The 12,781-nt window shown below is 31.4% G+C and overlaps 1 protein-coding gene across 2 annotated transcripts in view; it reads right to left on the bottom strand.

Moving 5' to 3' along the window:
• Nucleotides 1-12,781, bottom strand: part of LOC145297780 (uncharacterized) — an 84,299-nt gene that overhangs the window by 26,146 nt on the left and 45,372 nt on the right. For both annotated transcript variants that reach the window (XM_080144037.1, XM_080144036.1), the window contains exon 2: nucleotides 2,569-2,820. The gene's annotated coding sequence lies outside the window, so the exon portion shown is untranslated. The remainder of the gene's footprint in view (nucleotides 1-2,568; nucleotides 2,821-12,781) is intronic.

Below are 12,781 nucleotides of genomic sequence, written 5' to 3'. Positions count from 1 at the left end.
ATATATATATATAACTACTTCATTTACTCACATAAAATTAATATACGAAAGTATAGATTTATGGCTGATAGGAAGGGGCGCGGTGGATACTAGAAAGCTGATTGGCTAACTAAAATCATCAACAGAAGAGAACCATATAAAAACGAGAAACAACCACAGAATTCGCGCATAAGCCTGACGAATCCTAGAGTGGATGAAACGCCGAATATTCAATATAGCTTAATCGGCATATATATTTTATAAATTACTATATATATATATATATATATATATATATATATATATATATATATATATATATATATAAAGGTGAGCCAAAAGTAGAAGGGCAGGTTAGGGTTATAATAAAGAATAGCATTAATATACATAAAGCTATTCAAAATACTATCCACCTACTTTTGGCTCACCCTATATATATATATATATATATATATATATATATATATATATATATATATATATATATATATATATAGTTTATTAGAACTTTAAAGCAATGTTAACGAGAAATCTAGACGCTGAGTATAATATATCGGACCTTTCAAATTTAGTAAGATTTTATGAGGGAGACATTTTTGTCAAGGTTTGATATACGTCTTCAATATGTCAACCGCTGACACACCTGTCATAGGTTCGCCCTTACTGACCTAGTATGACAAGTTTACTGCCACAAGTCGAAGTTGTATGAGAAGAAAAATGAGCTTGATATTGAAAAAAAAAAAATTATACCATTACGTAGCCTGAAAACTGGACATTTTGAATCATCCGCGACAAAATTGTAGTTCAAGTGACGAGTTTAATGAGAATCAAAGATCTCTTTTATAACCACGAAATGGCTTTTATATCGGCTTGAATACGTCGGAGATTTACCGTCGCTGGGCGGATCAAATATTCGGATCAGATAATGATCGTAAACTCTATCTTTTAGGGGCATTATTGCGTCATGAATCGTTAGTGGTTTTTGTGTGCCCTTTCATATCACAACTGATAAATGACCAATTATCCAGGCCAAAAGTCATTCGAGAATAGCAGTTAATGTGTGGATTGACAGTCGAATGATAAAGAATATTATGAGAGGTTTCAAGTCAATGAATGAGGGGAACAAAATTCGATTACTAATAAAACTAAGATAATTTGCCGACTCACAATCACGTTGACACACCGGTTCTCGCCAGATCACCGAAGTTAAGCAACGTTGAACCTGGCCATTACCAGATGGGTGACCATTTGGGAAGATTAGGCGCTGTATTAACCTTCTGAGAAGATTGGGCGGGAGGCCAACACCGAAAAAAACAAACTCCTCACCACAAAAGCAACTAACAAGGTGTGGATGGCCTATGTCCCTCCAGGGACTCAAGGCTATGAAACTGGCCGACTAAAGTCTAGGGCGAGCCAAAGTTTTTTTTTTTTTTTTTTTTTTTCATTAACTGCTACAACGAGGTGTAGGAAAGGACGCTACTCTATTCTCAGGATTAGTCCGCTATGTTACAGTTAGGATCAAGGGCAAGTGGAGTAATCCTTAGAATAACGTTACATTTAATTTAAAGATCTTGAAAACTGTTCACGTTTAGTTGAGAAGGTCTTCGCTCTGTAAACAGAGGGAATGTCTCTTAGGATTGAGCGTGATCAGTCTCTAGGATCTTCGAAAAATATTATAACGTTGCTTTCTTTAAATCGCTTTCCCCCCCCTTTTTTTCCGCCCATAACGGAACGCAAAGTAACTTTGTTTCAATAATGTAAATATTTTCGACTTCACTTTTTAAACCCCTTAATACAGATTTGAGAAAGCGAGGGCGAAACCGGTCAGCTGACTCCCCACCCCTTCTTTAATTTTCTTTTCTCTTTTTCGCTCCTGTTTCCTTATTTTAAAACGCACCTTACTTTTAATCATGAATTGTGAAAGTTTTCCCTTTGTGATTGCAATATTTAAATTCTGTGATCCCCAACGGATCATGATATATATATATATATATATATATATATATATATATATATATATATATATATATATATATATATAGAGAGAGAGAGAGAGAGAGAGAGAGAGAGAGAGAGAGAGAGTCATCCACATAGAGTACTATTTTGCTGTTTCACAGCTCATCAGTGCGGCTAGACAGGCAACTGCCTCAAAACCCGACCACCCAAATGACAGTCAAGTCTTCCCACCATTACGCTATACGGCTGCTGCTGTGTGGGTAATGAATTAACAATGTTTTGACATCGTCCAAATGCCTCCGCTCGATTTGTTTGCACAAAGAGCGTCGCTTAATACGTCAATGGCAGTTTGTATATCACTTCCCAATATGCTCAACCCAAGATAGGGAGCATTATATATATATATATATATATATATATATATATATATATATATATATATATATAGTAATTTATGAAAATATATGTGGCAATTAAGCTAGATAGAATATTTCGCGTTTCATTCTCGTGCGAATTCGTCAGGCTTATGCAGTTTTTATTCTGTTGTAATCTATGTTTATCTGTTTTTTTATCTGTTTTATCTTGGCTCGAGGTTAAACATCACCAATAATTGCATCTCTTGTAAATACTTACTTTTATCCGCTGATTACAATATGGCGGAAATGTTCACCGCTTGCCTGTGACAAGCATCGATGTGGATGAAGTCTGTTGATCGGACCAATCTAATCATCGATTGTCTGTTGCTATAATTACAAAGATGATTGATCGCCTCTTCTCACAGATTATTCCAACTGTGTTTTTTTATTTGTTTTCTTCCCAGGGGCGGGTGGAACTCGCATCACAATTTGGTCTCTTGTTTTTATCTTCCAAAATGGCCGCCGTAAACTAAAAAGAAACAAAGAAATATCATTAGGAAAAAGTATGAAACGAAGTGATAAAAATTGAAGTAGCTTTAAAAAAGCCAGTCAGGTAAGACTGGACAAGAATATGAGAGTGACCTCCCTTTGATGTAGCCTCGTTTTCGAATATCATTATAATAATATAGGATCATTGTTGCAATACTATGAGAAAGGAATGTGTAGCAATTCCGACGTGCAGCTATTCGACACCAGAGAAAGTATTCAGCAAAACGTAAAAACAGCAAAACGTAAACATTTGAAACGGGGAGGGGGGGCACTATTTGCCAAGAGGTCCTGAACGGAATGAGTACATTTATGATTGTCTCTTACAATGTGATGTTATTATTTGTATTGAACTATGTAGCACAATATTACTTGCTGAGTATTTATTAGTACTTATTAATTTGTCTTAGTTAGATCAGTTCTATATTTGAAATACAATGGGCACTATTTTCATAGACACGTAAATAAATTCGTTAGTGTCCTGTCCAAAAAACTAACTGTTTGTGCTATGCAGAAAAATATCAGCTTCATTAAGACATATTTGTTGATTAAATATATTTCTCATTCTGTGGAATTTCCATGGGTCTTGCAAGTTATTATTATTATTATTATTATTATTATTATTATTATTATTATTATTATTATTTTATTATTTTATTATTATTATTATTTTATTATTATTATTATTATTATTATTATTATTATTATTATTATTATTATTATTATTATTATTATTATTCGTGTCGTTTAATTGTTATGGACTTCCATTTCTTGTAATAAATAATTTTACCAAGAATTCTTCATAAATTTTGGTTTCGCTTTCGATTATAGATGAAGGAACTCAAATATATATATATATATATATATATATATATATATATATATATATATATATATATATATATATGCATATATATATCAGTTTGGGTTTCAGTTTCGATTCAAGCTGATGTACCCAAGTCATGTGGATATATATTTTTTTTTATTTTTGAAACCGCAACTTTATAATATATAAAAATCGATAGAACATTAACTTTATAATAATCTATACGAAATCTGCAAGAATTGAAATATCATATTTAAGCGTAATTTACGACCGGGCTACAGCGGGCGTTCGTGCTAGCTTAGATAAATACTTTTGCAGTTTTAACAAAAGAGCTACAATAATATCAGAAAATCTCCATTTACGCTGAACATCTACAAAATGCCAACATCAGTATATTACATATGAATGAGTCCCCTGTGGAATTTCCACAGGTCCTGCTAGCAATAATTATTATAATTATTATTCCATAGCAGTCTCAACCTTTGGATGTTTTTAGTTGGATATTTTTTTTTTCTTGAAATATCAGGTCAATCTCTTTAACTTTAGACATTAAAACTGTATTAACACTATCGCCGTTCCTAAAAGGCAAGCCTTTTGTAGAATTGGAAAAGAAATTATCTTGTCAATCTGATTAAGCTATTTATGGTGGCTTTTATTATTATTATTATTATTATTATTATTATTATTATTATTATTATTATTATTAGTTCACAAGGAGCTTTCACACAGGTCTTCAGAGATCTTTCCCTGAAAACAGCCTGTGCTGTTCCCTGAAAGCTGGGTTTCCAGTATTCTCCACCTCTTTCGAAAACATTTGCAAATAAATTTGCATTATCGCAACAGCTGTTTGCCATTGATTTCTCGTTGGCAGCAACTATCGGTCTTTGCTGGGATTTGAATGGCAAAAAGCCTCCCCAAGGTTCCAGTTCTCTTCTACATATGCGCAAATATAAATCTATAGGTTAAACAAAGTTATTTTGAACTCTTGATATGCGTATGAATGTGGCTCAGAAGGTAACGAATAAGGCTGGAGATTTATACGTTTGGTTTCGATTCTAACTGATGCCAACCAAATCATATATATATTACTTTTGAAATCATTACTTATATAATAATTAATAGAATATTGGCTTTACAATAATAAAATGAAATCTGCATAAATTAAAGGACCGTATTTAACGAACGAACAACCGCAGGTGGCCTGCTATTATATATATATATATATATATATATATGTATGTATTTTTTTTTTCGCAAACCTATATATATAGGTTTGCGAAAATGTTTTTTACAGTAATCCGAAAATTAAGAAAAAAATACATAGCTAAATATTTAGAGATTTAAATTTAACAAAGATTGAATTCAGTAATTGCAACGAAATCAGGAAAACTTGTCAAATCGTCCCAATGCTAATATATATATATATATATATATATATATATATATATATATATATATATATATATATATATATATATATATATAATGCGTGTGTATGTGTCTGTGTGTGTGTGTGTGATCAGTTTTTTTTTTAAAAGAAATCCAGCAGAGTGCTCAATTAAAAGGAAAATCCGAAATATAAGAGCGTATTTATATTTTGTATTTTGTATTTTGTATACAGAAAGTTGTTAGACGAGACAAGTCATTGATACCGTCGGTTTCAAGCCCGATGATTAGGACCGTTTAAGATATCCATATCAAGTTCTCTTCAGCCAATAATCATATATTTTATAACCTGAAGTGGAAAATATATATACCTCACGAGTTTACGTTTAACTCTCGTTTTGTTGATTCCCCCTCCCCCCCTCCCGTTTACTTATCGGATAATGATTTCATTAACTTTAAAATTTGAATTATTTTAATTTTAAAATCTAATTTCGATTGAATTTTTTTTTCTATAAATTTTTTTATATATATGAAACGATTTTAATTTAAACCAATTTAATTTAAAAATCTAATTTTTTAATATAAAAATTCAAACTTAAATTTTATATCAATATCGATTAAAAACTTAAAATTTCATTTAATTATATTGAATTACGTTTAAAAATTTCGAAATATGTTTAAAAATTTCTTTAAAAAATTCACACTCTTTCAAGGTTTGGGGAAGTGAGTATTTGTCTAGCCTAAGGGATTTTCCTTGTGTATTAACACTTATATGTTTCCTGTAGTTTTAAAATTGAAACAGATTATAAATTACATTTATAAATGTATGATTTTTTTTAAATTTATATATAATACATTAATTTAAAATCTATAATACAATTACGATTACAATCCAATTTTACCGACTAAAAACAATTTTAGCATTTACAAGTTTACTAATTTTTCTTTTATGCATAATCAAAATCTAAGTTTTATCTTTTTAATTGGCCCAATTTATTAGGAGTGCTTTCCTTCTGTGTATACAATTTTTCAAAGATTTCAACGATATATATATATATATATATATATATATATATATATATATATATAATTATGCATGTATATATATATATGTGAGTGAATATATGTATATATATATGTATATGTGTATATATATATAAATTTATTCATATATATATATATGCATATATGTATATATATGAATGTTTGAATATATATATGTATGTATATATATATAACTATATGTATATACGAGATACACACACACATGTACATATATATATATATATATATATATATATGTATATATATATATATATATATATATATTGTGTAAAAAGATCAATAATTGTAAATTATGAATCAGTTTCCAAAGAAAAAAACACACAAAATAAAACTTGAGTGTACGATCGTTTCGGAAACAATATTTATTTTATTAAATTGACAATAGTTATTGACAATAATTGACAAAGTTTTTTCTTGTAACATAATCTCCTCATCAGCAAAAATAGGGGGGGGGGGAGATACAGCAGCATGCCCAAAGTTATACTGACTGAACTTAAAACAAATTTTCGAATGGAGGTTAAAAAGGAATATCCGCTTTACTTACTACAAAAATGCTAGTTTTATTTTGGTGTCTTAAACTCCCCCCTCCTATGTTTTGCTGATGAATAGATTATATTCCAAGACAAAACCTTTGTCAATTATTGTCAATTTTAATAAAATGAATATCGTTTCCGAAACGATCGTACACTTCTTTTGATTTTTTTTGTTTTCCTTTTGGAAACTGATTTATAATTTACAATTTTTAATCCGTATACTCAGTATTAATATGGCTCTAGTATACATATACCTATTGAGCTTATTATATATCTACAGTACTATGGGCAATGTTCTTTTAAACGTATTAACAGATTTATTAATACATTAAAATAAACTCTGGTCTTTAGACTCCAGGTCTAATTCCCTCTATAAAATATAATATATATATATATATATATATATATATATATATATATATAGTTGAGATTGTTGGACTGACTTCCTCATCTTGGTTGTTATAGTCACTACGTTTCGGCCGTTTTGCCCTCCGGCCTTCATCAGGTGTTTTGTATTCAACTGGGGAACCGTTTGTTAGGAGTCTCGAACCCAACCCTTTATTATTATTACGGGGGTACCGTGTTCCGACTCCAGCTAGGCTCTGGGACAGAATTGCTGATTCTCTGGGGTTTTTTTTGTTGTTTTGTTTCTTTAATGTTGCTTTTCACTGCCTTCGTTCAGGATTGAACTCAGCACCTTTGGGTAACTGTAAACTTTGATACAACGTCGAGGACCACTCGGCCATATGTCACTAGTGACTATAACAACTAAGATGAGGAAGTCAGTCCGACAATCTCAATCAATGAAACACACCTCATCTCAAAAATACAGACAATTACTATATATATATATATATATATATATATATATATATATATATATATATATATATATGTGTGTGTGTATATATATATATATATATATATATATATATATATATATATATATATATATCATCAGATCAGAAACCGATCTGAGTTTCAAAGTACATAGAAAGACCACACACAAAAACGATTATATTAACTCACACCACAATGATAAAATAAAGACTGGCATGATTATTGGTTTTTTCTTGCGTGCCTTTAGAATATGCAGCCCCCAATATCTTAATGATGAACTTCTATACATTACGAATGTTTTAAAAAAAACTACAGTACCCATCTTATTTAATTTCTTACGCAAAGAAAAAAGCTACGAAAATACACTATAATATAAACAGACAGAAAAATAAAACAAATACCTCACTACTAAACAGACATCTTTTCATTCCCACCCACACCAAAAATACAAAAATCTACGACACTCTTAATAGACTTGATTTTCACTTGATACAAACAACTTCCTCAACAATAATACAGACATTAAAAACTACCAAGCACTCTCCCAAAACCCTCACATCCGATGCCGGTATATATTCCATCCCATGTAACAACTGTCAACAAGCGTACATAGGTGAAACACAGCGAAAATTGAAATTAAGACTTTACGAACACAGAAGAGATATAAGGAATGGTAACGCCCTAAATGCACTCTTTTGCCATTGTGCAGAACACGATCACTCATTTAATTTAGATCATGCGAAAATTATTAAATACATGATAGATAGAGCTAAAAGAAGACTTTTAGAATCAACACTAATATTAAATACTAATACTATTACGCAAAGAAAGGGCTTCTACCATTTAGCCCCTAGCATAGGGAAAATAATAATCAGAGAACAAAATATCAAAACGGATCCTGACTAACCGTTTTTCCTTAAATATTTTAACAAAATGAATAAGTTTACAGGAAAAAAAAAAAAAGAAAAAATGTACATATTTATTTAACGCATTTTTAAATTTTTTATAGACATCGAACAACCCAACCTTCCCATACGCACACATATGTTTATCTCTCCCGACATGGGTCGGATTCAAAAACTGTTCTCTTTTTCGTATGGTCTATGACTTTTTCTTTTCTTGCATTTTTACTTCAATATCCTGAAGATGTCCTCTGAAATAAGGACGAAACGTTGATTATTTTAATAATTTCATTCGGTTTTTCTATTTTTTCTCAAAACACACACACACACACACACACACACACACACACACACACACACACATATATATATATATATATATATTCATTTAATTGTGCAATTCATCATTCTCTAACTGCGTTGTAAAACCCTCAACAACACAACAGGAAAACGCCACTTGATCCATTAACGAGATGTTGTTATAAGAAATTCGCCATTTTTTGACGGAAGAATGCGACGATGCTGTTTACGGGCCAAACAACAAGTAAAAATAGAGCGATTATTCAGCAAAAATATGGATCGTTATTTTTTACATGAGTTGCACAATCAAACAAAGGGCGTATTTGACTGCAAGGGATTTTTCTAGTTGCTTTTTTAGTTGCTGTTTTATTGAGGAAAGGCACCTATGCATTTCTGTCACGGGCGAACTTTTTTGGTTTCAGCTTGGAGAGCTCAAATCAAGGGGAGACAATGCAATTCCATGACCGACAAACAATAAATGTAAACAACAATACAATAATAATACGACATGGAACATTATCTGAAAATGTATCCAATTAAAATAAAGTTAAGAAGTTTATTTTCTTATTTGATACGAAATAAATGAAAGTTATCAAAATAGCATAACTTTTAAAATTTATAAATAGTTACGAACAATCATTAATGGCGTATATATATATATATATATATATATATATATATATATATATATATATATATATATATATATATATATATATTCGCGTATCTTTTTTTTTTTTTTAAGAAAGTTATTTTTACACATTTGTACTCACAGTCATAATGGAATGCGGGGTTTGTTTTACTGTACACATAGATTCGAAAAAGTTATCAAAAAACAAATATATAACAAATGAATGTTACCAAAGGCAAGATAAGTAACTTTTCTACATAACTGGATACTTTTTTAGTGTTTTTATTTAATTTAACATCTTTATTCAGCTCGAAAAACATAGTGTTTACCGATGTATTGGAAAATTAAAAATGGCGCCCGACTCTCTTTGACACGTTTGGGAAAATGAGTTAAAAAATATAAAAAAAATAAAGATAAAATAATGTTAAAACTCCACCGAATATATGTCAGCCTATGTCACGGTAACATATATTGGGCGAGTTTCTAATGGTATTTTGTCTAGTTTTTTTTATTTTTAACTCCTTTTCCCAAACTTACCGTGTCAAAGAGAGAGTCGGGGGCCATTTTTAATTTTATAATACATCGGTAAACACTGGATGTTTTTCGAGCTTAATAAACATGTTACATTAAATAAAAACACTATAAATAAGTTTTTTTTTCGAATCTATGCGTACAGTAATACAAACCCGGAATGCGTATGACTTTTTTGTTTTGAGAAAACATTTTTGTCACGTGCAAATTTTTTTTGGTTTCCGTTTGGAAAGCATACATCAGGGGGAGACAATGGAATTTAAATCTTCGTAACACAGTCAAATTTTTGCAGTTTTCATAGTCAATAAAATGTAAATAATTTGTATTTATTTTTGTATAATACTGAAATCGCATTGTCTCTCCTTGGCCTTCGATCTTCAAAATGGAAACAAAAAGTTGTTCCATGATACTAATGCGCAAGTGTCGTTTTTTTTTTTTTTTTTTACATTTTTTTCTTTTTTTTTTTACTGAACATCATTTATTAAAACAGTATTTTATACTAACGAGTCACCACTTATCCAGGCTAAAAGCCACTCGAGGCAAATAATTACTCAATCTATCAGATAGGCAATGAAATCATTTGTGATAGGATTGAAACTTAAGACGAAGTCTGCTCAAATATTTATTGGCTTTGGGATTTTAGATAATCATATTGTCGTTCGCCAAGAAGTATTAAAAGACGTGGATAGAATCATCGGTTTTCACAAACAAGGATCATAATTTATTTTTCCTATTAAAACATTTTGTTCAAAAAAAAAAAAAAAAAGACGCAAAAAATAAATACTTTAGTATTCCCCCCCCCCTCCATTTTTTCTCCAAATAATTTTTTTCTTACATTAAAACTCAGGCTTGTAAGGAAAAACAAAATAACTGAGGTTTATTATGCGTTTGTTTATAATGTACGCAGATCAATTGGAATAAACCGATGAAATCGTCACTTTCATGTAACTAATTTACAATCGGAAGAAACCGATGTACACCGGAAGTCGTCATTTTCATGGAACTCATTTACTGGTGTCATTAAAAGCTAATTGATCAATTTAATTGCTGTTCCTTATTTTTGAAGTGTATTTATGCTAATAAAGTAAAAAAATCTTGCGGTCTGGTGGCGATGAAGTCGAAGGTGTTTCTGATATCGTTTAGGTTTTTGAAGCATTTCTTATACATACAATTGTCGAGATATTTGAATAAGTGGTAGGTGAGAGGGCTGGAGAGTATAGCGAATGAGGCAAAGTTTCGTTGCCAAATTCAGTCAACCTTCGCAGGGTCGGTTTAACAACGTACGGTCGGGCATTGTTATGGAAGAGAATTGGGTCTTTTTCTGTTTACTAATAATGGGTGTTGTCAAAGTTTCTGATGCATTTCATCCATTTGTTGACTGTAATGGTTTTGCCCGCATTCAAAAAACTGTACTGAGTGAAACCGATCGCAGACGACCAAACAGTCAGCATAACCTTCTTTTTGGTGCAACTTTGGCTTTAATAAGTGTCGTGGAGCTTCATCAGCGTCTAACCACTATGTTGAGTGTCGTCGGTTGTCGTAACAAAAAAAAATCACTTTTCATCGCAAGTCACGACGGGTCGTTCTTGTTGCGTTAAAGAAAAGATAACATTTAATAACAACGATTTTTTTTTGTTTGTTTTTTGTTTTTGTTTTTTTTTTAGTTGTCGTTCAATTTGTGAGGCACCCTTTATCGAGATTTTTTGTCTTTCCTATTTTTCTGGAGTGGTTGGAAATCGTCGTATACGTTACGCCAAATTCAGAAGCAAGTCCTCAGGCAATTGTGCGAAGATTGGCTTCCCCTAACGCTCTTAATAGATCGTTGTCAACATCCGATGGCCGACCATTACGCTCATCATCTTCAAAACTCTCGTCGCCTCTGCGCAATTTATCAAACAACTATTGTGCAGTGCGTTCAGTAGTGGTTCTTGTGCCAAACGCTCCGTTAATATCGCGAGCTCTTTCATCAGCTTTTCGGCCTAGCTTGAATTGAAATAAAGAAATTGTGCGTATTTTTATTTCTTTTATTTACAGTTTTTATTCAAACGTTCTGAAAAAAAGACAAAATTGTTTTAAAACGATTGTAATTTAAACGATTAGAAAATCGCTCTTTAAAATGATACATAAAGTAAAGGTACTATAACGAAAACTTATTTGAAAATATATAATTTGAAATGAAACTGTTAAATTCTTCAAGAACTTTCTTGTCAACTAACTATATATATATATATATATATATATATATATATATATATATATATATATATATATATATATATATATATATATAGTTACACCTCTGATTTAGAATTATCCCACCGGTGTCCAACATGCGGGAAATACTTCAGAGCTCGAATCGGTCTAGCGAACCATCTTCAAATTTCCATGGCAGGTGCTCGTCTGAACTCCAATCTCTGGTCCCCCCTTTCCAATCTTTCACGAAAAACACCCGTCTAGCTGAATCCACTGTGAAAATTTTCCCCCACTCTATATCTGTGCCTAAATCAAAACACGGATTCCATGAACAAAGCTTCTTTCTTAGAACTGCATGCCTGTGGAACTCTGTTCCGTCTGCCTGCTTCCCACCGGACTACAACTTGGATGTCTTCAAGTCCAATGTTAACAAATTCCTAATGAACCGCCCCCTTAAGTAAACACTTCATAAAATCTCCACACTAACGTAATGTACTTGCAATAACCCTTATCCCTGAGTGGCTTCCGGGCCTTGATAAGTGGTGATCACGGTTATATTGGACTGAGACTGAAATAAAGTGGGGTTTCGAAGTGGATGGATACTACACTTTGATCCTAGCCCCAAAGGCTGGACAGCAATCTCTGTTCAAGGCTGTCTGAAGCAACCGATATCTTTGTCAGTCCTGACCCCAAAAAAGTGCCCGCGTGAAGAAGAGGAATATAACTCCACGTGCATG

This window comes from Euprymna scolopes, chromosome 18 (assembly GCF_053919585.1).
Source record: "Euprymna scolopes isolate OS-2025 chromosome 18, ASM5391958v1, whole genome shotgun sequence".
Classification (NCBI taxonomy): domain Eukaryota; kingdom Metazoa; phylum Mollusca; class Cephalopoda; order Sepiida; family Sepiolidae; genus Euprymna; species Euprymna scolopes.
This window is presented reverse-complemented; position numbering and strand designations above follow the sequence as displayed.